The sequence below is a fragment of the Chlorocebus sabaeus genome, chromosome 8, assembly GCF_047675955.1.
Source record: "Chlorocebus sabaeus isolate Y175 chromosome 8, mChlSab1.0.hap1, whole genome shotgun sequence".
In the NCBI taxonomy this organism is placed as follows: domain Eukaryota; kingdom Metazoa; phylum Chordata; class Mammalia; order Primates; family Cercopithecidae; genus Chlorocebus; species Chlorocebus sabaeus.
Window position 1 is genome coordinate 135,534,284 of NC_132911.1, and position 25,501 is coordinate 135,559,784.

Genomic DNA, 25,501 nt, shown 5'->3' on the forward strand with positions numbered 1-25,501 from the left:
ACTCCCTTGACCCTGAAAGATAAAACTTAACTTTGAACCTGTTCTACAGGTTCAAAAGATTCCCATTTCTACTCTGGCATTTTGACTATCTCTTAGAAAATGTAAGTGCCTGTGAAGGGTTTCAAGTAACAACTCTCATTCAACCACCCTGTGAATTGACATGATGCTTTGTAAAAGAGTAAGCCTCTTCTGTCCCATGTTAAAGAAGCCAGGACCCCAGCTCTGGTAGCTCACTTGAGAGCAGCGGGACTATTAGAGGGACAATTTCCTTCATCAGCAAGAGAACTTTCTCCAAAGACCCAACTTCTTGTCCCTGCCAGGATAATGCCTAGGAGATGCCCTCATCCTTGGCCATCCTTCATCCCAAATATACATTTTTCCTTGCCCTTTATCTAAGTAGAAGATTTCTACTCCCCAACTTACCCACATATTTTACATTCAAGACACAGTGGACATTCCCTTCAAAAAGGTGGACTCCTCCAACACCACACTTTTGCACCTACTATCTTTCTACAGAGAATGCGTTCTTTCTCTTCCTAGTAAACACTAGCTTCTTTTTCAAGATCCACCTCATCCATCCATCACCTCTTATGTCAAACCTTTCTCCAAACCCTCAGGTCAAATTAACTCTTCCTACCCTGGGCTCTCACAACTATTTGTTCCCTTATTTGAATTTTCATCCTCACTTTACTCTATTCAGTTTAGAGAAAAGGGCAGTTGAAAGAATGCCCATTAGCTAATGCACCTAAAAAGGCTAGATAGTCTATCAAGAGCCATGAACTTTAATGATTTGGTCTCTCTTTCCGTCACTACTTGGATGAGTGGGAAGCAGAAACCTCATTAAGTGACTCTTCTGAACACTCAAATTTCCCCTTGTATGAATTCTTCCAACGCTGAGGCTGGAGGAACTAGTAAGCTCATTTTAGCTCTTAAACTAGGCAATATCCTCCAACCTGACTTTCATCATGAATAAAGGGGTGTTATGTTTCTCTATCTGCTGCCTGTTTTGTCTCATTTCTCAATTGGTTAAGAATTCAAGTGGGGAATGGGAAATGCTATCTTTTGGAGTGCCTGAAGGAACTCTGACAATTGCATAGAGATATTGGGGGTACATGGTGTGTGAATTGCCTTAGCAGGGGTTTCTGCTTTGTTTCTCAATCTAGCATTTATTCCATTCTGCTTTATCTGCCTGTTACAGGGAACGTAGAAGTAGGGACGATTAGGAGTAAAAATGATGAGCTCACTTTGGAACAGGATGTGCCTGCCTAAGTAGATCTAGAGCTCGTGGGATAGGTTGGTGCTGTGGACATAGGAGACATTGGTGCATGGGTGATAGTGAAAGCCATGAGGAGGAAATGGCATTCCCCACACAAAAGATGTCCCAGACCTTTCCTCCAGTTCTGAGAGCCTCAACGTTTAAACCTGGCTTCCTAGGGTGGCTGCCATTTTTCTGTGACTTTTCATAATACTGACCTTGCTTCGGAATCCTGTAGGTGATGAGCCTGCTGCTCTGTATTGTCGTGGAAGACACATTTTCCCCATGCTCCTTGCTCCCCTCTTTCTGTGATAATCCCCCAGTGGGATTCAAGGCCACATCCAGGACATTTCTACAAACCTCCTGCAAGTCACTGATTAATTTTCAAGGCTCTTGCCAGCCTGTGCATACAACAGCCATCTCCCCATGCTACTCCCTCCCCCCAAGCAGAGACATACACAAAAACTTATGTTCCTACAACAGTAACAGTGGAATAATTGTATTTTTCAAAGTTATGTAAGCCTCAGTCAGTAATAATAGGCTGGCATAAGGAGAATGGTTTAGGAAGAAGAGATTATGGAAAAGGAAGTCAGAGAACACTGGCAGAGATATACAGAAAATAAACTGAAAGGATGAAATTGGTGGGGAATAACAGGTTCAAAAGTCAAATCAACCAAAATTGAAAGTCTTCTTTGTGACCTCAGAATGTTCCTGACCCTACTGCAACCTAGAAAACACTGCCATTAAATGGAGTAGGGGGAAAAGGCAACTTCTGCCCCCCTGGTTCAAGCAATTCTCCTGCCTCAGCCCCTCTAGTAGCTGGGATTAGAGGTGACTACCACCATACCCAGCTAATTTTGTATTTTAGTAGAGATGAGGTTTCACCATGTTGGCCAGGCTAGTCTCAAACTCCTCACCTCAAGTGATCTGCCTGTCTCAGTGTCCCAAAGTGCTGGGATTACAGGAGTGAGTCAGGTAGTACGGACTAATACAGAAAATTATTATCAGAGAAGTGGGACATTGTTATAAAAATACCTGAAAATCTGGAAGTGACTTTGGAACTGGGTAATAGGCAGAAGTTGGAACAGTTTGGAAGGAACAGAAAAAGACCAGAAGATAAGGAAAAGTTTGGAACTTCCTAGAGTTGTTGAATGGTTGTTACCAAAATGCTGATAGTGATGTGGACAATGAAGTCTAGTTTGCAGTGGTCTCAGATGGAGATTAGAAACTTATTGGGAATTGGAGTGAAGGTTACTCTTTCTATGCTTTAACAAAGAGACTGGTGGCATTGTGCCCCTGCTTTAGAGATCTGTGGAAATTTTAACTTGAGAGAGATGATTTAGGGTGTCTGGCACAAGAAGTTTCTAAGCAGTGAAGTGTTCAAGATATGGCCTGGCTGCTTCTAAAAGCCTACATTTGTTTGTATAAACAAAGAAGTGACCTGTAACTAGAATTTATATTTAATAGGGAAGCAGAGCATAAAAGTTTAGAAAATTTGCAACCCAACCATGCAACAGAAAAGAAGAAAACATTTTCTGGGGAGGAATTCAAGGTAGCAGAGAAATTTGAAAAAGTAGAGAAGAGCTGAATGTTAATAGCTAAGACAATGGGGAAAATGCCTCCAGAGCATTTCAGAGACCTTTGTAGCAGCACTTCCCATCACAGATCCTGAGGCCTAGGAGGAAAAAATGGCTTCATGGGCCAGACTCAGGGCCCTGCTGCTCTTTGCAGCCTCAGGACACCTGGCACCCTGCGCCCCAGCTACTCTAGTCCCGGACATGGTTAAAAGAGGCCAACATACAGCTCAGGCCATTGCTTCAGAGGGCACAAGCTCCAAACTTTGGCAGGTTCCATGTGATGTTGGGTCTATGGGTACACAGAAAGCAAGAGCTGAGTTTTGGGATCCTCTGCCTAGATATTAGAGGATGTATGGAAATGCCTGGATGTTCAGGCAGAAGTCTGCTCCAGGGGTGAAGCCCTCCTGGAAAATCTCTTCTACGTCAGTGTGAAGCGGAAATGTCAGGTTGGAACCCTCACACAGAGTCCCCATTGGGGCACTTCCTAGTGGTGCTGTGAGAAGAGAGCCATCATCCTCCAGACCCCAGAATGGTAGATCCACTGACAGTTTGCACCATACACCTGGAAAAGCTGCAGGCACTCAACACCAGTTCATGTAAGCAGCCTAGGGGGCTGTACCCTGCAGAGCCACAGAGGTAGAGCTGCCCAAGGCCTTAGTAGCCCACCCCTTCCATCAGTGTGACCTGGATGTGAGACATGGAGTCAAAGGAGATTATTTTGGAGCTATAAGATTTAATGATGACCCTGCTGGGTTTCAGACTTGCATGGGTCCTGTAGCCCCTGGTTTGGGCCAATTTCTCTCTTTTGGAATGGGAATATTTACCCAATGCCTGTACCCCCATTGTATCTTGGAAGTAACTAACTTGCTTGTGATTTTACAGGCTCATCGGAGGAAGGGACTCACCTTGTCTCAGATGAAAATTTGGACTTGGACTTTTGAGTTAATGCTGAAATGAGCAAAGACTTGGGGGACTGTTGGAAAAGCATGATTGTGTTTTGAAATGTGAGAAGGACATGATATTTGGGAGGGGCCAGGGTGGAATGATACAATTTGGTTATGTGTCCCCACCCAAATCTCAGGTTGAACTGTAATCCTCAGTGTTGGGAGACAGACCTGGTGGGAGGTGATTCGCTCATGGGGGTGAATTTCCCCCTTGCTCTTCTCATGATTGTGAGTTCTCATGAGATCTGGTTGCTTTAAAGTGTGTAGAATTTCCCCCTTTGCACTCTTTCTCCTGTTCCACCATGGTAAGATGTGCTTGCTTCCCCTTCACCTTTCTGCCATGATTGTAAGTTTCCTGAGGCCTCCTAGATATGTGTCCTGTACAGCGTGTGGAACTGTGAATCAATTAAACCTCTTTTCTTCATAAATTATGCAGTCTCAGGTAGTTATTTATAGCAGTGTGTAATGTGTATAGACTAATACAAGATGTAAGAAGTGGGCCTCCCTTACTTCCACTCTCCTGGGGTAAACTGATCTGCTCAAGTCTTCCTTTGGATGGACAGTGAAGGCCTGAAATTTCTTATACTGCTGAGTTTATAAAGTAGGTCAGCATTACTGCACATAGCAGGTTGGGAGTTGCCTGAAATAGAAGACCCACCTCTCCCCACAGGCAGGCTCTAAGGTATGGATGTGGAGGAAAAGTAGATACCCTGCTTTGGCCTCAAGACCACATTCTCCAACACAGTTTACTATAGAGCTAGTAGTATGAGATTTAATAACATTTTCTTATCTTCTTATTAATGTTTTCCTTTGATCCTGATTCAGCTACCATGGATTTCTACTTGATTAGGTTAAAATAGTGGTTCTCAAACTTGAGCATGCATCAAGATCATCATCTGGAGGGCTTGTCAAAACACTGATTGCTTGGTCCCACTCTGAGAGTTTCTGAATTAGGATGTTGCAGGTGGGGGTCTGAGAATGTGTATTTCTAACAAGTCCCCAGGTAAGGCTGATGCTGCTGGTCCAGAGAACATACTTTGAGAACCATTGGATTAAACACAGAAAAGGGAAAAAGGAATGGCAATAATTTTCATTAAGAGTCACCATACTTACAATTTCTTATTGAATGGTATATTTCCCCCACATTCCAGGAAGGCAGTGATCTTGTCTATATTACTCACAATTTTGTCCCCAGTGCCAACAGCAAACTAGGAGCTCAATGATTATGTATTAATGAGCTAGAACACCTGTCCTTACTAATAAGACATCCCTATTGCAGAGCATACAGACCCTGCCACACGGCAGTGAGGTGTTATTACATGGTATTTTACTGTGAGGTGCAGAGGCTACAGGTTGTGAAACTTAGAGTGCCCTCTCCTCAGAGTCGTAACCTGTTCCCATGGGCACTATTGCCCCAGTGTGTTTATTTTCATTAAGATCTGCCCTGGGTGAAAACTGGGAGGGGGCAGAGGGACAGAAAATGTGTACTTGCTTAACCAGTCAGGGAGGAGGATCTGAGCAGTCCTTTCAGCTTCCAGCCCTAGGTGGGAAAACAGTGCTCTGTGGTAATTGTTATTAAAGCCCGAGGCAATGATGTGCCTTGTAAATTATCTGCAGGGTTGCTAACAACTAGGAATGCCCTGATTGCTCATTGGCTTGTTCAGAATATATTGGAATGCAGCTCAAACTCTGATGAAGGAGTGATCTCAGAAATAAATCAAATTTGGTGCAGGAAGCTACATCTATATTTTATATGCCTGCCTCTGCAGGGATGCCTCAGTAATTGGTTTAAAAATATCTGTGACATCTGTTGATTCTTCTGCTTTTAAAGTTGAATCTTTGTCTTTTTTGCAAAGGACTATGCTGCAAAGCAAGAAGGGAAAGAAGATGTTGCTGCAGCTACGTGACAAAGGCCTTCATCCCTGCCAGCACTCATAGCTGAAACAGATTTGCTGGTCAGTCTAGCCTCATACAATCATCTCTCCCTCAGACCCTTGTGAAAAGGAAAAAGTCTATGAAAAGGTACATGCCATGCCTACACATGCACATTTGCTGGGTACACATGTCAATCACTTCACAGCATTGAAATGTGAGTGTTCGGTAATTCCAAATTTTGACGTAAGTATCCCAGAAGTGATGGCTCCCATAAAACACACAAACAAAGCCACATCTGTATTTAGCATTTTCAGCTGGCAAAGTCTTCCCAGAACGCATGCTGTTGCACTCTTAGCTCAGTAAAGTTGGTTGTAAAAAGAAGATTGTAACAGAATCTACCCCACAAATATTGTTATGAGAATTAAGGGAGAAGCATGCAAAATACATAGACATTTAAATAGACTCTATAAATATGACCTGTTATTGTTGTTTTTCATGTCATTGTTCATGTGATAAAAGGACTTATAAGGCCCACAGCATCAGTGAGATATATCACGGAAGTAAATTTGGGTGCCTAAGGCACAGCTCTTACCTGACACACCTCACGCTGCAGCTTCTCTTTGTATTTTACCACTTCTGCCTGGAATGCCTTCTTCCCTTTCCAGGATTCTCCTGTGTTCTCTTTGTCCAAGATAAAATGTAGGGGTCACCATCTCATTGACCTCCCATCACCCCATCCCTATCCAGAGCATTTGCTCTGCTTTGAGCTCCATCAAAGTCCCGTAATACCATCAGAGCATTTCCACACTGGATGATCTTTGTCTGTTTGTTGGTTTTTCTCTTGCTCTAGACTATGAGCATCCTCAGGTATAAATCCAATATTATTGCATATCTAATTTGGAACAAAGTAGACATCCAAGAAATATGTGACTAGTGAGTAAACAAGAATTAGCAGGATCAGCCACTTGTCTCTTTTGCTGATTTCTCAAAAAAGGATTTAAAGGAAAATTAAATGCCAAACAGGTAGAATTCACATTGACAAAGAGGGATTGCATTTTGGTGTAAATATAGGTGAGAATTGTGGAGAAGTTGATAAGTATATAGGGCTTTGAAGTCAGCTCTGGATTCTATATCTGGCTGTGTCACCTGGGCTGCATGAATTTGGTCATGTTATTTAACTTCTGTAGGCCTGTTTTCTCATCAAAATAAGTACGTAACTCACAGGGTGAGTAAAAATAAATAAAATTGGTGCTATGGGTTCAATTATTCTCCTCCAAATTTCATATATTGAAGTTCTAACCCTTGATGTAACTATATTTGAAGATAGAGCTTTTGGGGGTAAAATGAGGTCATAGGATGGAATTCTGTATTAGCTGGTTTTCATGCTGCTGAAAAAGACATATCCAAGACTGGGCAATTTACAAGAGAAAGAGGTTTAATTGGACTTACAGTTCCACATGGCTGGGGAAGCCTCACAATCGTGGTGGAAGGCAAGGAGGAGCAAGTGACATTTTACATGGACGGCAGCAGGCAAATAGACAGAGCTTGTGCAGAAAAACTCCTGCTTTTAAAACTATCAGATCTCGTGAGACCCATTCACTATCACAAGAACAGCATGGGAAAGTCCTGCCCCAGTGATTCAATCATCTCCCACCGGCTCCCTCCCACAACACGTGGGAATTATGAGAGCTACAAGATGAGAATTGGATGGGGACACAGAGTCCTAATCCAATATGACTGGTGGCCTTACAAGAAGAGGGAAGAAGAGCAGAGCTCTCTCTCCAGCCATATTTACCTGTGAAAGGCCACAGCAAGAAGATTGCCATGTACAAGCCAGGAAGAAAGGCCTCACCAGAAGCCAAACTGGTCTGATCTTTGGACTTCTAGCCTCCAGAACTGTAAGAAAACTAATTTCTGTTGTTTAAACCACCCAGCCTGTAGTATTTTCTTATGGCAGCCAAAGCTGACTAATATAATTGGCATATGTAAAAGGATTCACAGATAATCAATACCATATTGAACAAAGTAACCTCCAACAAATGCTGGTCTTTCATACCATTTTAAATTGTGTCTGACTTGTTGATGAGACTATATAACTCCAATGTTTATAATAGAGTGTAGTTGGAAACTAGTGTAAAATATAAAATATTACTTACTTTGCCCAGTATAAAAATTGATCTACTTTTTTGAGCAAGGCCAACATGTGTTCATGTTCACATCAGTGCATAAAACTACATAAAAGGAAACTGATCAATCACTTAAGATATAACTTCTCCCACTGATAACAAATGCTTCCTTCACTAACATTTGTAATCATGGTAGTTGAGCAATGGAACTGACCAAGGGTTTGCTTTCCTTTTTCTTTCCCTACCACTGGCCACCATCTAACAGGCTGACCTGGGCAGCCAGATTGCAAGTTCTCAAACTTGTCTTCATAGTGGATTTTCTGGAGGAACTTTAAAATACCACAGCTTTGGGAAGCTGAGGCAGGTGGATCACTTGAGGTCAGGAGTTCGAGACCAGCCTGGCCAAACTGGTGGTCTCTGTCTCTACTAAAATTAGCCAGGCGTGGTGGCAAGTGCCTGTGGTCCCAGCCACTCCAGAGGCTGAGATTTCACTGGCGGTGAAACCCCGTCTCTACTAAAAATTAAAAAAATTAGCCAGGTATGATGGCACATGCCTATAGCCCCAGCTACTCAGGAGGTGAGGCAGGAGAATTGCTTGAACCCGGGAGGTGGAGGTTGCAGTGATCAGAGATCATGCCACTGCACTCTGGCCTGGCCAACAGAGTGAGACTCCATCTCAAAAAACAAACAAACAAAATACCATAGCCTGGGTGTCACCCCCCAGAAATGCTGACTTAATTGGTTACTGGTAGATCTGAACATTGGGAGTTTCTAAGACCCTCCCCAGGTGATACAAATATTCAGCCACATTTGGGAACCACTGAGCAGGGGTTTGGCAAGGTCAATAGTCTATATTCTCTGTTAATGACCAGTCTGTCGCCTGGTCAATTTCAACCATTGGAAAACCGGGCTTTTTTCGTGGTCTAAATAAAGATCTGAATGTTCTCAGTGAGAAGCACTCAATGTGCCATCTTTGTAAACTTAAGTTACTTAAGTTCTCTGAGTTGCACCTTCTTCATCTGTAAATTGAGGTTAGCAGTACTCACATCCTCAAGTTGTTGTCACTAACAGCAATAGAGTAACTAATGAGTCAGGCTCAATATTTGTTTCAGCCACAAGTCTGAGGGCTCTACGCATTATATCTCATTTGATCTTCATTACAACCCTAAGGAGTAGGCATCATTGTTATCCACATTTTTCAGGTAAGGAAACTAAATTGCAGCTGGAGCAGGAATCACAGTCTAAACATTTCACAGCAGGTACATGATAGAGATGGCACTGGGACACAAGATGGCCTGGCACCCAAATCTCCATTCTTAACCCTTCTACTCCACTGCCCTGGGTCGTTAGGAAAGCCTCAGGAGATGACATCCCTTAAGTTCTGAGCACAGGGCCAGGAACATAGGAGAATGTGAATACTTAGGGTTCCCTTTCCACTCCTTAGAGCTCATTAAGGCAAGGCAACACCAAGCTATACCCTTGGTCCGTGCTCAATGTCCAAGCCATACTCCAGAAAGCATTAGACCCTAACAAAAACAGGTACAGGACCATCAGCAAGACAACAACACAGAAGAGGTGACTTACGCAGTCTGGGATTAGTACCACCTTAACCAAGAGCTCTCTTGCCTAGGCATCAACACCAGGCTCCGGTCCTTGGCAGCTGTGGCCAGGAACAACCTGGTACATCCACGCCTGCCAGTACCTCAGTGCTTGCAAGGAAGGGCACAAGGGACCCAGACACATCTACGTGTTTTCAAGCCACTTTCCTTTCTCATGCAGAGGCAGAGGATGCACTGTGAAGCAACAAGGAAAAAGCTTTGACTATACAGGTGGCTAAAAGAAAAACAGAAAATTGTGTTCATGTTATAAGAACATTGCTAAGAACATTGTTATAGGAACAAATACTGCATGCATATGGATTAGAACAGGCAGGGAACAGAGATAAAAGGAAGCTGACTTATTAGGGTGGCAGATTGTCAGAAAAGGTTTTCATTTTTGTTAATGTGCCCCTAGTGTTGTTTGTATAATAAATAATAAAATAATCATGATTTCTAGTTATAAAAGAGTCATCAAGAGAACACTGAGATAGCAAAATCTCTTGTCACAGACTACAATTGTATCAGAAACCAGAAAGAGACTGGAAAGTGAGAGAAAGAGGCAGCTGCCCAAAAACACAGATTAGTTTTCTTCTCCCATCTCTTTTGCTCCAGCCCTCCTCTTGTTACAGAACCTTAGAAAGCACGTATGTCATAACTGCATTTTTCACAAATACACATCTATGTGTACACATATATGCATATATAAACACATATGTAACCATAGATATATGTGTATATATAGATGCACACATATGTGCTTATAAAACTAAGATAATGCTATATACACTGTTTTATAATCTTTTTCACTTAAAACTATGCCATGATTATTTCAAGATGAAATCAAATATTCATATATTAAGGCATTTTTTAAAGGAAACATAACATTCTGTGTACTGCAACTGTTTTATTAATATCCTGTTTTGGAACCTGGAGGAAGTCATAACTTTTCACTAAATAAGTAATACTGAAATGAATAACTGATTTGTCCCCTTGAAAAAGGTGCTTAGGCATAAGATTTCTGGGTTAAACCATATGGCTTTGATATATATCACAAAATTTTTCTCCTCGAAATGCAAATCAAAACCACAATGAGATACCATCTCACACCAGTTAGAATGGCGATCATTAAAAAAATCAGGAAACAACACATGCTGGAGAGGATGTGGAGAAATAGGAACACTTTTACACTGCTGGTGGGACTGTAAACTAGTTCAACCATTGTGGAAAACAGTGTGGCGATTCCTCAAGGATCTAGAACTAGAAATACCATTCAACCCAGCCATCCCATTACTGGGGATATACTCAAAGGATTATAAGTCATGCTGCTATAAAGACACATGCACACATATGTTTATTGCGGCACTATTCACAATAGCAAAGACTTGGAATCAACCCAAATGTCCATCAGTGACAGACTGGATTAAGAAAATGTGGCACATATACACCATGGAATACTATGCAGCCATAAAAAAGGATGAGCTCGTGTCCTTTGTAGGGACATGGATGCAGCTGGAAACCATCATTCTCAGCAAACTATCGCAAGAACAGAAAACCAAACACCGCATGTTCTCACTCATAGGTGGGAACTGAACAATGAGATCACTTGGACACAGGAACGGGAATATCACACACCGTGTCCTATTGTGGGGAGGGGGGAAGGGGGAGGGATAGTGTTAGGAGATATACCTAATGTAAATGACGAGTTAATGGGTGCAGCACACCAACATGGCACATGTATACATATGTAACAAACCTGCACATTGTGCACATGTACCCTAGAACTTAAAGTATAATAAAAAAAAAATTTCTCCTCAAATATATGAATTTGTATATCCACCAGCAGTATATGGCAGTATTTTTAACTCATCACACACACTGAGTATTCACTTTTTTTTCTTTTTTTAACTTCTTAGGTTAAAATTTTCTTTGAATTTTTTTTTTTTTTTTTAGATGGAGTCTCACTCTGTCACCCAGGCTGGAGTGTGGTGGTGCAATCTCAGCTCACTGCAATCTCTGTCTCCCAGGTTCAAACAATTCTCCTGTTTCAGCCTCCCAAGTAGCTGGGACTACAGGCACCTGCTACCATGCCGGGTTAATTTTCATATTTTTAGTACAGACAGGGTTTCCCCTTGTTGGTGAGGCTGGTCTCAAAGTCCTGATCTCAGATGATTCACCTGCCTCAGTCTCCCAAAGTGCCGGGATTACAGGCGTGAGCTACCGCGCCCGGCGTCTTTGAATTTTTTAAACTGAAGTTTAATTGCCTTTGAGTTTGATCATTCTCTACTTGTCATTTGTATTTCTTTTGTTAATTATCTGCTCACGCTCAAATTTCATAATGGAAATTTCATGGATTAACATACAACACCCACTATCACCTGCCTGAGTTTGGAATCAATTGCATTGAACAAGAATCAAGTATTCTGGGGTCAAAATATGAGCTTCATTAGTGACAACGCTGTTTAGAGCATGTGGCTTAGCTGTGTAGGCAGGTGGGCTTGCTAAAACTTTGCCCATACAGGAGACAGATATTTATTCATTAAGTTTCCTCATAGCTGGGCCATTGCTGGCCACCCTGGACAGGGGCAGGGCCTTTGGACTAAGATGCCTACCTGGCCCCGGAGAAGAGGAGAATGCATCCTCGCTGGTGTTGAGCATAACTCAAGGAAAAAACCCTAAGGAGCTGAGCCAAGCTCATTATTAAATATCCCACACGTTTTCTCATGGACAACCACAAGTAAAGAATGGAAACAGTGGCCAGGAGTGTTTCCCTGGGGAAGTAGCTCCCCATGAAATCATGAGTGTTGAGAAAAACACGGTTTCCCAGTGATTAAAATAGTGGATTGGCACTCCACTTCCTTTGGATTGTCTTCCTGGGGTGCAGGGTGTATATATCTAAATACTACATGGTACAAACAATCGTACAGCTGGGGCCCTGGATATGATTTGGGTTAGATGCACTTGTCTGCAATGTGGAAGGTGGCAATGGAGTGGAGCCCATTTCTGCTGCTGCTTCTCTTTCTGTGGGCACCATTCTGGGCAGGTCTGATTTTTTTTTTTTTTCCAGTGGCTTCTTGACCATACGTGGGTGTCATAGGCCTCAAACCAGTATCTGTACAGACACTTCCCTGATTTAGTACATGCCTTCCTGGTCTTTCTGGCTTCTTATTTATGGCAGAGCAAGTGGCAGAGCCTGCAGGTGGAGCACCAGCTTCCGAATTCATCAGGAGGCTTTCAGGTCAAAAATGAGGCAGTGGCTCCTGGGTGACCAAGTTCTCTGAGGTGGTTCTGAGAGCTCAACCAAGAGGCAGCTTCCTCAGCCTCTCTATTGATCCCGAAAGCCATTTAGTAAATAGCATTTGATTCATATCTGCTTAAAGAACCTAGACTGAATTCTGATCTCTGCAAAACTGAGTCCTAATTTTTGAACTCTCAACATCAGTTATTATCAATAATGATTTAAAATAAGCATAATAATATCAGGACCACTACAAAATTTTCACTATGTGCTAAATATAATGCAACATATATTATTTCATGCAATCCTCATGAGAATCCTATAAGATTTATAACTTTTGTTATTCCTATTACTAAGTCATAGATTACATCAGATGCTCAGGGTCTTCTAGGTAGAGAAGAGCAAAGACAGACCTAGATTTCAGATCTGTCCACATCTACAGTCTGGGTCTCGATCCACTACTATTTTTGCCCATTTTTCTATCATGGTGTTTGGATTTTTCTAGTGACACATAAACATTACCAGATTTCTTTTAAAACAGATCTGACTTGTTTGCAAATGTCTGGAAAGGCCTTTCCTCCCATCAAATGCATGCTATTGTTCAAGGCAAATCTCTGTCATTCTACACCAGCCAGGCCTCAGCCCAAACAGGCAACAGTCCCCTGAGTCCCTCACCAAATATTCTGGAAAAGAAGAAAAGAGGAAAAGAAATACAGAGTGATGGAAGAAAGGGTAGAAAGAATTTAGTAGAACTGTTGTGTTAGAAATTCTGTTACCAGTTTACCACCATTTCTACTCCTTTTTAGTCTCTATTTCGCAAGGGGCTGGAAGCCCGGGAGCTACATTTCCCAGAATTCTTTGTCACCAGAGTTATGCTTTAGATTTTGCCAGTAAAGGCTGGAAAGGATGAGAGACAGAAGCCATATTATTGTTTCTCTTTGTCAACCAAATATATGCACAGATGTTAGGACATGAGAGATTTTACAGAAATCTCCTTTCTCCTACAGATCACCTGCTTTATTGCTGCAAGCAAATATAATCATTGGTGACACTTTCCTACCATTCCAAATTATTTGATAGCTGTGATTAAAACTGAGTGTCAGCAGCTTTTCCTGACCTTTGCTCCTCCAGTACTTTCAATCATTTCATATGTCACTAATTCTCTGTATTAACCTACTTTACATGTGAAATACCTAGAGACATCTCCATTTTCACGAAGCACAGATCAGTGTTATCTTCCCAGATTTGTCACCAGACTTACCACTGCACTGGGGATCAGGGCTTCAAGATACGAATTTGAGAGATGACACAAACATTCACTCCATGACACTTGTTTTCTGTGTTCCTAGCTCTGCCCTGGAGCTGGGCATTTCCCTTCTCTGGGCCTCAGTTTCCTCACATATTAGATGAGGGGGTTGGACTTAGCTGAATCTGAAGTCCCTTCCAGCTCTCACATGCTTTGAGTCTATAAAACACCACTCACACTAGAAAAGTATCTTCGTTCCTCTCTCTCTCTCTGTCTCTCTTTCTCTCCTAACATCCCAAGGCCAAAGGGGTTTCATTTATCTGGCAATAGCAGGTTCCACACTGAGGAACAATTTTTACTGGTGAAATTGTATCGAGAAGCGTGAAAAAGAAGTGAACATCAGATACACTCAAAGGTGGCAGTTCATCCCGATTCCATTTCCCCCAGAAATTGACTTAATGTCCAAAACCATTTCAGTTAATGGCTGCATGTCTATTGCTTGCTCTCCAGTGAAAGCAAATAACTATCCCTGGATTTGTTCTTAACTGAGTCCTGAAAGGTCTGCACAGGCTCAGGCAAAACATCAGAGTAACTGTGGAAAACTGCATTGCTAATAACTTACTTTCATTGCAGGAAGAATGCAGCATGAGAGAGGAAACAGAGCCCTGTGGCTTTCCTGGACTAGATTCAAGTCCTGCTATCTTAGTCACCTCAGGCTGCCATAACAAAATATCATAGACTAGTTGCTTCAAACAACAGATACTTATTTCTCACAGTGTTGGAGTCTTCAAAGTTCAAGATCAGGGTATAGGCAGCTTTGGTTCCTGGTGAATGTCCACTTCCTGGCTTATAGGTGGTTGCCTTCTTGCTGTGTCCTCGACATGGTGGAAGGAGAGGGAGCCCAGGTCTCTCTTCCTCTTCCGTAAGAATACCAAGCCCATCGTGAGGCCCCCACAATCGCGACCTCATCTAAATCTAGTTACCTCCCAAAGGCCTCACCTCTAAATACCACTGCTTTGGGGATTAGGGCTTCATATGAATTTGGGAGGTGATGCAAACACTGGGTCCATGGCACTTGCTTTCTCTCCTCCTGTGCCTCAGTTTACATGTCACTTTTTCAAGGAGTCTTTCTTGAACATCTCCTTCATTCTAATCTCAAAACCCTTGTACTTTTCCTTACATTACTTCCTACAACGTAACTGTTTCCTGGGTGATAGTATTTACGTAGCTCCCTCAATAGGACATAAGCTCCATGAAGGCAAGAGCATGTACATCTCATGAAGATTGTCACCCAGAACCCGACACAAACCAGCACAGTGGTGCTTATTAAATCTAAGATAAAGAGATAAAGAGTTAATAAACCTGGGGCTTTGAGTAATGTGATTAACCTCTATGAGCCTCATTTTCCTTGATAACAGCTACCTCACACTGCTGTGATGAAGGTTACATGCAGAAATGTATATGGAAAGGATTCATTAGCAATTCGAAGGGCGGAAGAGCTAGTTCTTTGAAGACAAGAAGACTTGGTTTTAATTCCTGCCACTCACTGACAGCAGTGTGACCTCCGTAAGTGCATTTAATGTCTCTGAGGCACTGCTTATCTTTTCCATAAAATGGGAACGTTTGTGCATAATTCACAGCATCATTTTCAGGATGCAGTGCAATACCTAGGCCGGCCGCTGGTTCATAGAGGTGCTCTGTGAACATTTGCTCTTGCAGGTGGAGGCAAGCCACACAGGTGTGCAAGCATTAATCTCATGTCAGAAGGGAGCACCTGGCTTGCTATCAGCCTCAGAAGGTGCAGGCCGCTCCTCAGTTTCCCACATAAATGGAAACACCCGCCAGCATCCCAGCTGTCCCTATTTGCTGGCAACGTTGTGGCTTCCTTAGGAAAACAAAACCAAGGCAGGATTGTCGCGTTGCCGCCATTAATCTGCTTTGTCAGTCGGAGTACCGCGGTTCTCCCAGGACCAGCGCAGCGACGCATGTGTCTGCACTAGCAACGGGGCTAAACCTGGCAGTAATAAAAATGTGACAAGCTCTCACCCCTGCAGCGAGGGGTGTTTAAAAACAAAACACCTACATATCTTCTTGAGGTGCAGGCGCTGCTGTGTCATCATTTATGTGACAAAAAGAAAAGCTCTCTTGCAGAGGATGAAAGGAATGTGCCAAGACTTCAAGATTCCTTCATCTGACTGCTAAGATCCCCTCAGTCTTGAAATTGCCTGAGTCCAAGAGCTCCGTGCCAGGTCGTTTTAGGGACCCATTGCTTGCCCTTCCTCACTCCTGCTCTCTTTGTTTCCTCTCCCACAATGGAAACCCACCTGCTCCAGAAACCGTGGTCCTACTAGTGACCAAATGCTGAACTCACAGTGGTACTTTCCTTTGCAACACTCTATCACTGGTATTAACTTCAATTGCAAGTCAGGATACAGGAGCCTAGAGATGTGAAGCAACATGCCAGGGTTCAGAGCCACTAGGTAGTGCAGCCAGGCTAGAACCAAGGACTGTCAGTTCCACACTCTAGTAACCATTATGCTAAATTTCTGCCTATAGCAGTTGACCCAGTCATGTGCCTCATGCCTCAGGATCATTCACTAGATTCTCTGGCATTGTTCAAAGCCTGGAACTGGAGTCATACTGCCTGGATTCACTTCCTGATTCTGCTACTTACAAGCTGGGCAAACTTAGTGAGCGTCTTAAACTCTCTAAGCTTCATTTTCCTCCACCTCAAAAACCCAACTTCACCAAGATAAAATGCAGATTAAACAAGAGAGTGCGTATGAATGGCTCAACACAGTGCCTGCCATATAGTACTTACAGTACTATAGTAAGTGCCAGCTATTTTACTCAGCTTTATTTTACTTAAGTACTTAGTAAGTGCCAGCTATTTTATTATGTCATTGTATTACTGTGTCATCATTATTTAATCTTCTCCCTTTTCCAAATTCCAATGAATTAACCCATCCAAGCTTGCTTCTGCTCTCAGCTATCAGAATGCAGAGAGCTTAGTTTAGGAAAGCCCCCATTCAAATGCGGTTTCTTTCTGGATTGGAAGAATTGCCCACTCACCCAGTCGTTGTAGAGGTTTGTCAGGCTCCCCTGGAGGCCACACAGTGGATTAGAACATATGGAGTTTGCAGCTGGACAGAGCTGGTTTTGACTGTCACTCTGCATTTAGCAGGGAGGGCCTTTAGCCTTTCTGAACCACAGTTACTCCACTGATAAAATTTACTCATTTAACAGATATTATTCTTATTGGGAACAACATTAAATGCAAAATGCCGAACAAGATAGAGATCCTTTCCTCAAGAAATTCACGGTCTGACAGGAAATAATGCCTCCTTTGAATGCTGGCTGAGAGGATCAGAGAACACGTCCACCTCACCCATAGCAGGTTCTCAAAGCAGAGTAGTTGCACTCTTTATTGTTTAAATCACTTACACCCACAGGCCAGGGTCATCCTGGAATTAGCTCACTGTGCCACTGTGATTTTCCACCATGCCATCTCTGAACTCACCTCCATAATATCATGCATCACATTATATATTTAATTGTATGTATAGCAGTAACTAGTTTTTCAATGTTTGCCATATGTCAGAAGTTGTTCTAAACAACATGGCATAAATTAATTCTCTCTTCCTCTTTTTCTTGTTTTTTTTGTGGGGGAAATAAGCATTTGAAAGTTTATTGCCAAATAGCTTTGGTAGCTCAGGCTTTCTGAGGCAATTACCTTTTTTTTTCCTTTAAACACTTTTTATTATGGTAAAAACACATAACATTGCATTTATCATCTTAACAATGTTTAATGCACAGTTCAATAGTATTTAAGTATATTCTCATTGTTGTACAACAGATCTCTGGCACTTTTCATCTTGCAAAACTGAAACTCTATATTTATTAAACACTAATTTCTATTCCTCCCTCTCGGACCTAGACAATCACCTCTCTATTTCTGTTGCTATGATTTTAACTACTTTGGGTAATTAATATAAGCCGGATCCTATGGTATCTGTCCTTTTGCGACTAGTTTATTTCACTTTGCATAATGTCCTTAAGGTTCATCTGTGTTGTAGCATGTGGCAGGACTGCCTTCTCTTCAAAGCCTGCATCATATTCTATTGTAGGTATAAACCACATTTTCTTTTTTTAGCCTTTTTATTTGTATAAATTTAGGGGATACAAGTGTAGTTTTGTTACCTGGCTATAATCATGGTGGTAAAATGTAGGCTTTTAGCGTAACCATCACCTGGATAGTGTACATTGTACCCATTAACTAATTGCTCATTCCTCACCCTCCTTCCACCGGCCTACCCTTTTGAGTCTTCAATATCTGTCAGTCCACACTACATTTCTATGTGTGCACACTATTTAGCTGCCACTTATAAGTGGGAATTTGAGGTATTTGGCTTTCTGTTTCTGAGTTATTTCGCATAAGATAATGGCCTCAGTTCCAACCAAGTTGCTGCAAAAGACGTAATTTCATTCTTTCCATGGCTGAGTAGTATTCCATTGTGTGTGCATCATATTTTATTTATCTAATCATCTCTTGATGGATATAGATTGATTCCATATCTTTACTATTGTGAATAGTGTTGCTATAAATGCACAAGTGCAGGCATCTTTTTGCTATAATGATTTCTTTCCCTTTGGAAAGATACCCAGTAGTGAGATTGCTGGATTGAATGGGAGTTCTGTTTTTGTTTTTTTGAGAAATCCCCATATTGTTTTCCATAGAGGTTGTGCCATAGAGGTAGACTAACTTACCTTCCCACCAACCATGTATCCTTGCCAATATCTGTTATTTTTTTGACTTTTTAATAACAGCCATCCTGACTGCTATAAGATGATATTTTCCCATTGTGATTTTAATTTGCATTTATCTGATGATTAGTGATGTCGACCATTTTTTTATATGCTTGTTCACCATTTGTATGTCTTCTTTTGAAAAAATTCTGTTCATGTTCTTTGCCCACTTTTGATGGGGTTATTTGTACTGTTGTTGAGCTCTCTGAATTTCTTGTAGATGCTAGATGTAAGTTCCTTGTCAGATGCATAGTTTCAAGTCTTTTCATCTATCCTGCAGGTTGTCCATTTGCTATGCAGAAGTTTTTTAGTTTAGTTGAGTCCCTTTTGTCTATTTTTGTTTTGCTGCATTTGCCTTGGAGGTCTTAGTCATGAATTCTTTGCCTAGGCCAATGTATCCAGAAGAATTTTCCCTAGGGTTCCTTCCACTATCTTTTTAGTTTCAGGTCATACAAATGTATGGATTAAGTCTTTAATCCAACTCGAGTTAATTTTTGTATATGGCGAGAGTTGGGATCCAGTTTTATTCTCCTGCATATGGCAATCCAATTTTCTCAGCACCATTTATTGAATGGGGTATCCTTTTGCCAGTGTATGTTTTTGTCAAATTTGTCAAAGATCAGTTTGCTGCAGGTATGTAGCTGTATTTCTGGTTTCTCTATTCTGTTCCATTGATCTATCTATCTATTTTTATACAAGTACCCTGCTATTTTGATTACTATAGCCTTGTGGTATAATTTGAAGTCAGGTGATGGGATGCTTAGAGCTTTGGTCTCTTTGCTTAGGGTTGCTTTGGATATTCAGGCTCTTTTTTTGTTCCATCCAAGGTTTTGGATTCTATTTTCTAATTCTGTGATAAACGATATTAGAATTTTGATAGAAATTGTATTGAATGTGTAGATTCCTTTAGGCAGTATGGTCATTTTAATGATATTGATTCTTCCAATGTATTAATATGGGATGCTTTTCCATTTGTTTGTGTTATCTATTATTTCTTTCAACATATATCACATTTTCTTTATCCATTTATCCATCAGTGAACATTTGGATTGTTTTCATATCTTGGCTATTAAACTCACTTATTCTTTTTGATCATTTTACAAATGAGTAAATTGAGGCATTAAGGGAGAATTCACTTGTCCAAAGTTACACACAAGTAGCAGAAACAGGCATTCTTGCCTCAGAGCCTATGATTTTTAACTGCTATGCTATAACGTATCAAAAATACAAAAAAAAAAAAAAAAGCTATTGAGGGTGTTCTATTCAGAAGAGGCACTGCTTTAAGTGCTTTACTTCTATTGATTCACTCATTTTCCGTCACTAAGACTGAGGCCAACATATACCCTCCTTATCTAGCACAGTGCTCTGTGTATAGTGTTCAATACACATGTATGGGATGCATGAATGAATAAATCAATAAATATTTCACTAGAGCATGACCACAGTATGAGAGTAGCCAGGAAAGAAGGAATAATTTTGCCTACAGAGATCAGGTAAAACTTTAAAGGGGCATATTATATGCAACGGACTTTGAAGGGTGAATAAGAGCTCACTGACCACAGATGAGAGGATGGAACTTCCAGACAGAAGGAATAAAATGAGCAAAGTTATCTGCCAAGAACATTATGAGTCAATCTGCCTGCTGCACTCAATTTTTCCTTCTAGCTTGTGGTCTCATCTTCATAGCCCCTAGAAGGAGAAACTATATGACTGCGTAAATCTGGCCGTATGAGCAAAAGTGCCTGAAATCCATAGACCCATGCCTAACCCAATGGGCCGAGTGCAATCAATTGATATCCTCTTGAAAATTTTGACTAAAAGACTGAAATTGAATCAGAAGGTGGTAAATGCAAAAACTAACAGGTAACATACACTTGGCACTGGGCAGTTAGCCAATGGCATACTAATGAGTTAGTAGAGAAAGATGCACAAAAAGAGAAGAGGGAGAAAGTCAGGGTTGGCGGAATGCAGAGATACAAAAATGTGGAAACCTGTGATCCTGGAGAGATGCAGAAATATCTATGTCTACCTTTTCAGTTCCCAAGACCATGTGGCCAAATGTATGTTGCTTTCTGCCTTTGATGTTCATGAGCTTGCTATCCTCTTAATATCTCCCCACCCTTGACTTAGGATAGCTTTAAAGATTTTTGGTTGCCAAGAACATGCCAAGAACACCAACCAGAATCACAGGGAATGGAGCACAAAAATCACATAAATACTGTGGTCTTGGAATCACAAGTCATTTGGTTTGGCTAAAATGATGGATAGGTTCGGTAGTACTCAGTTTAACAAACATTCATTGCATGGCCACTATGTATCAGATACTTAATTAGTTACTATGCCAGCAATAAGTCAATCAGAGAATCTGGATGTTCTGTTGTGAAGAAGCATAAATTTATTGCATTCTCCGATTTGTACTTCTTGCTCCAATAGCAACACCTTGGAACTCATTGCTTCAGCACTGCCTGTCCCCATCTGTGCGGAATCCCTCAACCTCAGATGTCCACCTAGACCTGCTGACTCAGGCAGTGTCCCATGGAAAACTCTATTTATCTACACAACTTCTGTGTGTTGATGGAATTATTAAACTATAAGAAGTTCAGAGCTAGAACCAACCTTAGGGGCACTCATTCATCTTCCTCATGTGCAGATAAGGAAGTTAAAGTCAAGTCAGGTAGAGTTACCTTCTCAAGGTCTACCGTTTATGAGTGCCCACCTACATAATGGACCTGGGTGTTAAATGGAGTAATTTTTAATGGTAGAAACTTCACAAGAACAGGTAACTTCTGAAAGCTTCTGAACATATGTCACAAAATAAAGCATTTACATTGTTCTTGCTAGTCATGGAAATTGCAACTCTCTGCTCTCATGACGACATGATGCTAGATTCATTGTTCCATGATCCTCTAAGCTCATCTCAGAAATAAGTCATGAGTTTTGATTGCCCTCTACTTTGAAAGGTAACAGGTTGAATGTCAAATCCCAGGATTTTCTAGTCCAAGAAACTTTGAAACTGGTCATTTTTTATACACAATAAGGTTTCCCTCCAAAGCATCCCTAACAGGTACACATCCAGCCTCTGATTGGATGCCTTTAAAAATGCAGAGTTTACTACTTCTTGAGACACCTTATATGCCCATTACAACGTTCAGATGATTAGAAATCACTTCCTGGCATAGAGCTGTGATTTGTCTCCCTGAAAAATCACAGGGCAGGCCTGCTTCCTCCTCCAGGTTGGTAATATTGGTAATATTCCTTCAACTCTCTGAAGACCTCTGACTCTTACCCTTATATTTCCTCAGGCCACATTCCACTCATTGATCAGTTCCTCTGCAGGAACATACCTACTAGTTTAAGCCTCCTTATCAACTCAGCTTATTCTCTCCAGGAAAATAAAACAGACATTGGAGAATTAGCTTTGGACTGCTAATTAGTGTGCCTAGTGTTGTAGAAAGAGCACAGTTTATCATCTTTTTTATTCTCAAGGTAAATTAGTAACATTTACTCCCCTAGATTTGCATCCTTTACCCAGATCTTCCTAATTAGTTACATGTGCAATCCTAGTTGTTAACGAAACCTACCTTAACCTGGGCCTTGCCTAGGAGGTGAGGATGGCCTAGGAGGGATTTTCCAGAGAGTCTGGATATTAGAAAACAAGGTAGGGTTTTCTACATGGTCATTGTTCTGAAATGGAGAGAAGAGGGTGATAAGAATGGCTGAGGTCATGAGCCAAGAGGTTAGGGATGTGCTGTGACTCAAAATAATGGGAAGAGAATGACTTGGTAGATGGAAGAGCATGACTGGTCACCAGGGTGGTCATGAAAGCAGACCAGGGATTGTGGTGGTCATCATTGTTTGTGCCCATCTAGCATCACTTCCATTTTTATCTGGCAACTTCCTCTGGGGTCCCCCCACATAAGTGACCAGGTAGGTGATCCAAGCTGACCAGGCAGAAATGGGCTCCGACAGCCAGATGAGGCAAGAGACTTTACTGAGATTTCATTAGGACCATTGAAAAAAATTACAAATAAGTACTCCACAGGAATAATGGGCTAAATACTTATTTGTAAGTATTAAGTATTTGCAAGTAATAAGTATTTCTCAGGAATAATGGGCTAAAATGACCACATAGTCTAAAACCAATTGTCGATGGTTTTTCCTGCCATACTAAAAAAAATCACCTGAAGAATGAAGCCAACCCATGGAGAAAACGTAAGCTAAGATATGATAGGAGAGACAAATACATGAGATTTCATTTGAGCCCCTAGATCCAACTATTTCTGAATCCCCAATCCCTAGACATTCCATGTATAGACAACTATAAATTTTTATTTTATCCAAGCCCTGATGCAACCATGAGTCCTGACTTATCCATGAATTGATAGAAAGATCAGACTTTGAAATTTCCAGGAGCTATGTCCACAAACAACTGATACATAATTAGTGTAGAATTTGGTGCATGATGTCAAGGTCAAGATGGTTCCTTGAAGGTACTATACTGGAGTTTAAAAGTTTGAACTTTGCAATTACCCAGTGAGACTCGTTGAACAGTCTGTCAGAAATAAACATTTTAAGCCAAAGATGGGAAACTTAGCCAAGCTTCAGGTGCTCCTAAAAAGGTGAGCAGTATCTTACCTCAGTTATTCAGATCCCAAGTTGGTATGACAGCCGTATTTTGGGGGTTGATAGAAAGAAACAAAGTATTCTACAAAATGGCAACCTTGACAGTGTTCTACCAAGGCCTGGAGCATCATCACAGCCCCTCTCTGTGGAAATCTGCTTCCTTATTTAACGAACGTTCATTTGTGCCGTCTGTGTTCCAGGCAGTGTGCTTGGCATTGGGAAATGCAACCACGAGCAACCCCAGCACAGTGGCTACTCTAAGAGAAATCTCAATCTAGTAGGAGAGGTAATTTAATAAGCTCTTACAATGTAACTATAAGAATAGGAAGATCACAGAATGACAAGGGATCACAGAGCAAAGATTAGTTTTCTAATACTATGAATCAAGTTAACACAAGTTTAGTGGCTTAAACCACTTTATCTACACAACTTCTGTGTGTTGATGGAATTATGGAATTATTAAATTATATGAAGTTCAGAGCTAGAACCAACCTTAGGGACACTCATTCATCTTCCTCATGTGCAGATAAGGAGTTGAAGTCAATTCAGATAGAGTTACCTTCCCAAGGTCTACCGTTTATAAGTGCCCAGCTGCAAAATGGACCTGGGTCTTAAATGGAGTGGATTTTTAATGGTAGAAATTTCACAAGAACAGGTAACTTCTGAAAGCTTCTGAACATACGTCACAAAATAAAGCATTTACATTGTTCTTGCTAGTCATGGAAATTGCAACTCTTTGCTCTCATGAGGACATGATGTTAGATTCATTGGGTTTGCATCCTTTACCCAGATCTTCTTAATTAGTTACCAGTGGTCCTCAACTTTGTGGACACCAGGGACTGGTTTCACGGAAGACTATTTTAAAACAGGCAGGAGAGGGGGATGGTTTCAGGATGTAATCATTCCACCTCAGATCATCAGGCATTTGATTTTCCTAAGGAGCACACAACCTAGAACCTTGACATGTTCAGTTCACAATAGGATTTGTGCTCCTGTGAGAGCAGTCACTGATCTGACAGGAGGTGGAGCTCAGGCAGTAATACTTGCTTGCCTGTCAATCACCTCCTGCTGTGCTTCTCAGTTCTTAACCGGCCACGGGCAGGACCAGTACCTGTCTGCAGTCGGGGGTTGGGGACCTCTGGCTTAAACAACACCCAGGTATAATTTCCCCATTCTGTAGGTCAGAAGTCTGGGTATTTCAGCTAGATTATTTGTTGATGGCCTCAAAAACCCAAAATTAAGGTGATAGCTAGGCAAGGCTCTTATCTGGGGCTTCCAGAAAGAATTCACTTCAAAGATTATTTAGACCATGGGCAGAATTCAGTTCCATAGGAAGGTAAGACAGTTTCCCGTTTTCTTGCTGGGGACTCTCTGCTCCTTCTAGTGACTGCTAGTCTCTCCAGTTCTTTCTCAGATGGCTCTACACATCTTCAAACCAGAAATAGCACTCTGAATCTTTGACTCTCTCTGACTTTCCTTTTGCCTTCCTCTTCTGCCACTAGCCAAAGAAAATTCTATGCTTTTAAGGGCATATGTGATTAGTTTAGGTCAACCCAGATAACATCCTCTTTTTGTAACCACCTCACCTGGGATTTTAATCATATCTGCAATATCTCTTCACAGCAGTATCTGTATTAGTATTTGATTGAATAACCAGGAAATGGAACTCTAGCAGCAGGTTTCGAATTCTACCACACTAGACTGTGGGAATCACAGAAGGCTGCCTGTAGGAAGTGGTATGTAAGCTAAGTTATAAAGAAGTAGTAGGAGTTAGCCAGGAAGAAACTATAGGGAGAACAAAGATCTCAGCATAGGATTAAGGGAGTTCTAGGCAAATAATGAGAGGTGAAGCCATCTGGGCTTCTGGGTCAGGTGGGTACTTGGAGAACTTTTGGTCTAGCTAAAGGATTGTAAATGCACCAAATCAGGACTCTGTAAAAATACACCAATCAGCACTCTGTAAAATGGACCAATCAGCACTCTGTAAAATGGGCCAATCAGCGTTCTGTAAAATGAACCAATTAGCAGGACGTGGGCGGGACCAAATAAGGGAATAAAAGCTGGCCACCGGCGCCAACAGTGGCAACCCACTCAGGTCCTGTTTGGCACTGTGGACCCTTTGTTCTTTTGCTCTTCACAATAAATCCTGCTGCTGGTCACTCTTTGGGTCCACACTACCTTTATGAGTTACAACATTCACCACGAAGGTCTGCAGT

At 41.5% G+C, this 25,501-nt stretch overlaps 1 long non-coding RNA gene across 1 annotated transcript in view; it reads right to left on the minus strand.

Moving 5' to 3' along the window:
- LOC103237451 (uncharacterized) overlaps positions 1-25,501 on the minus strand; it is a 592,913-nt gene that overhangs the window by 454,637 nt on the left and 112,775 nt on the right. The window lies entirely within an intron of this gene.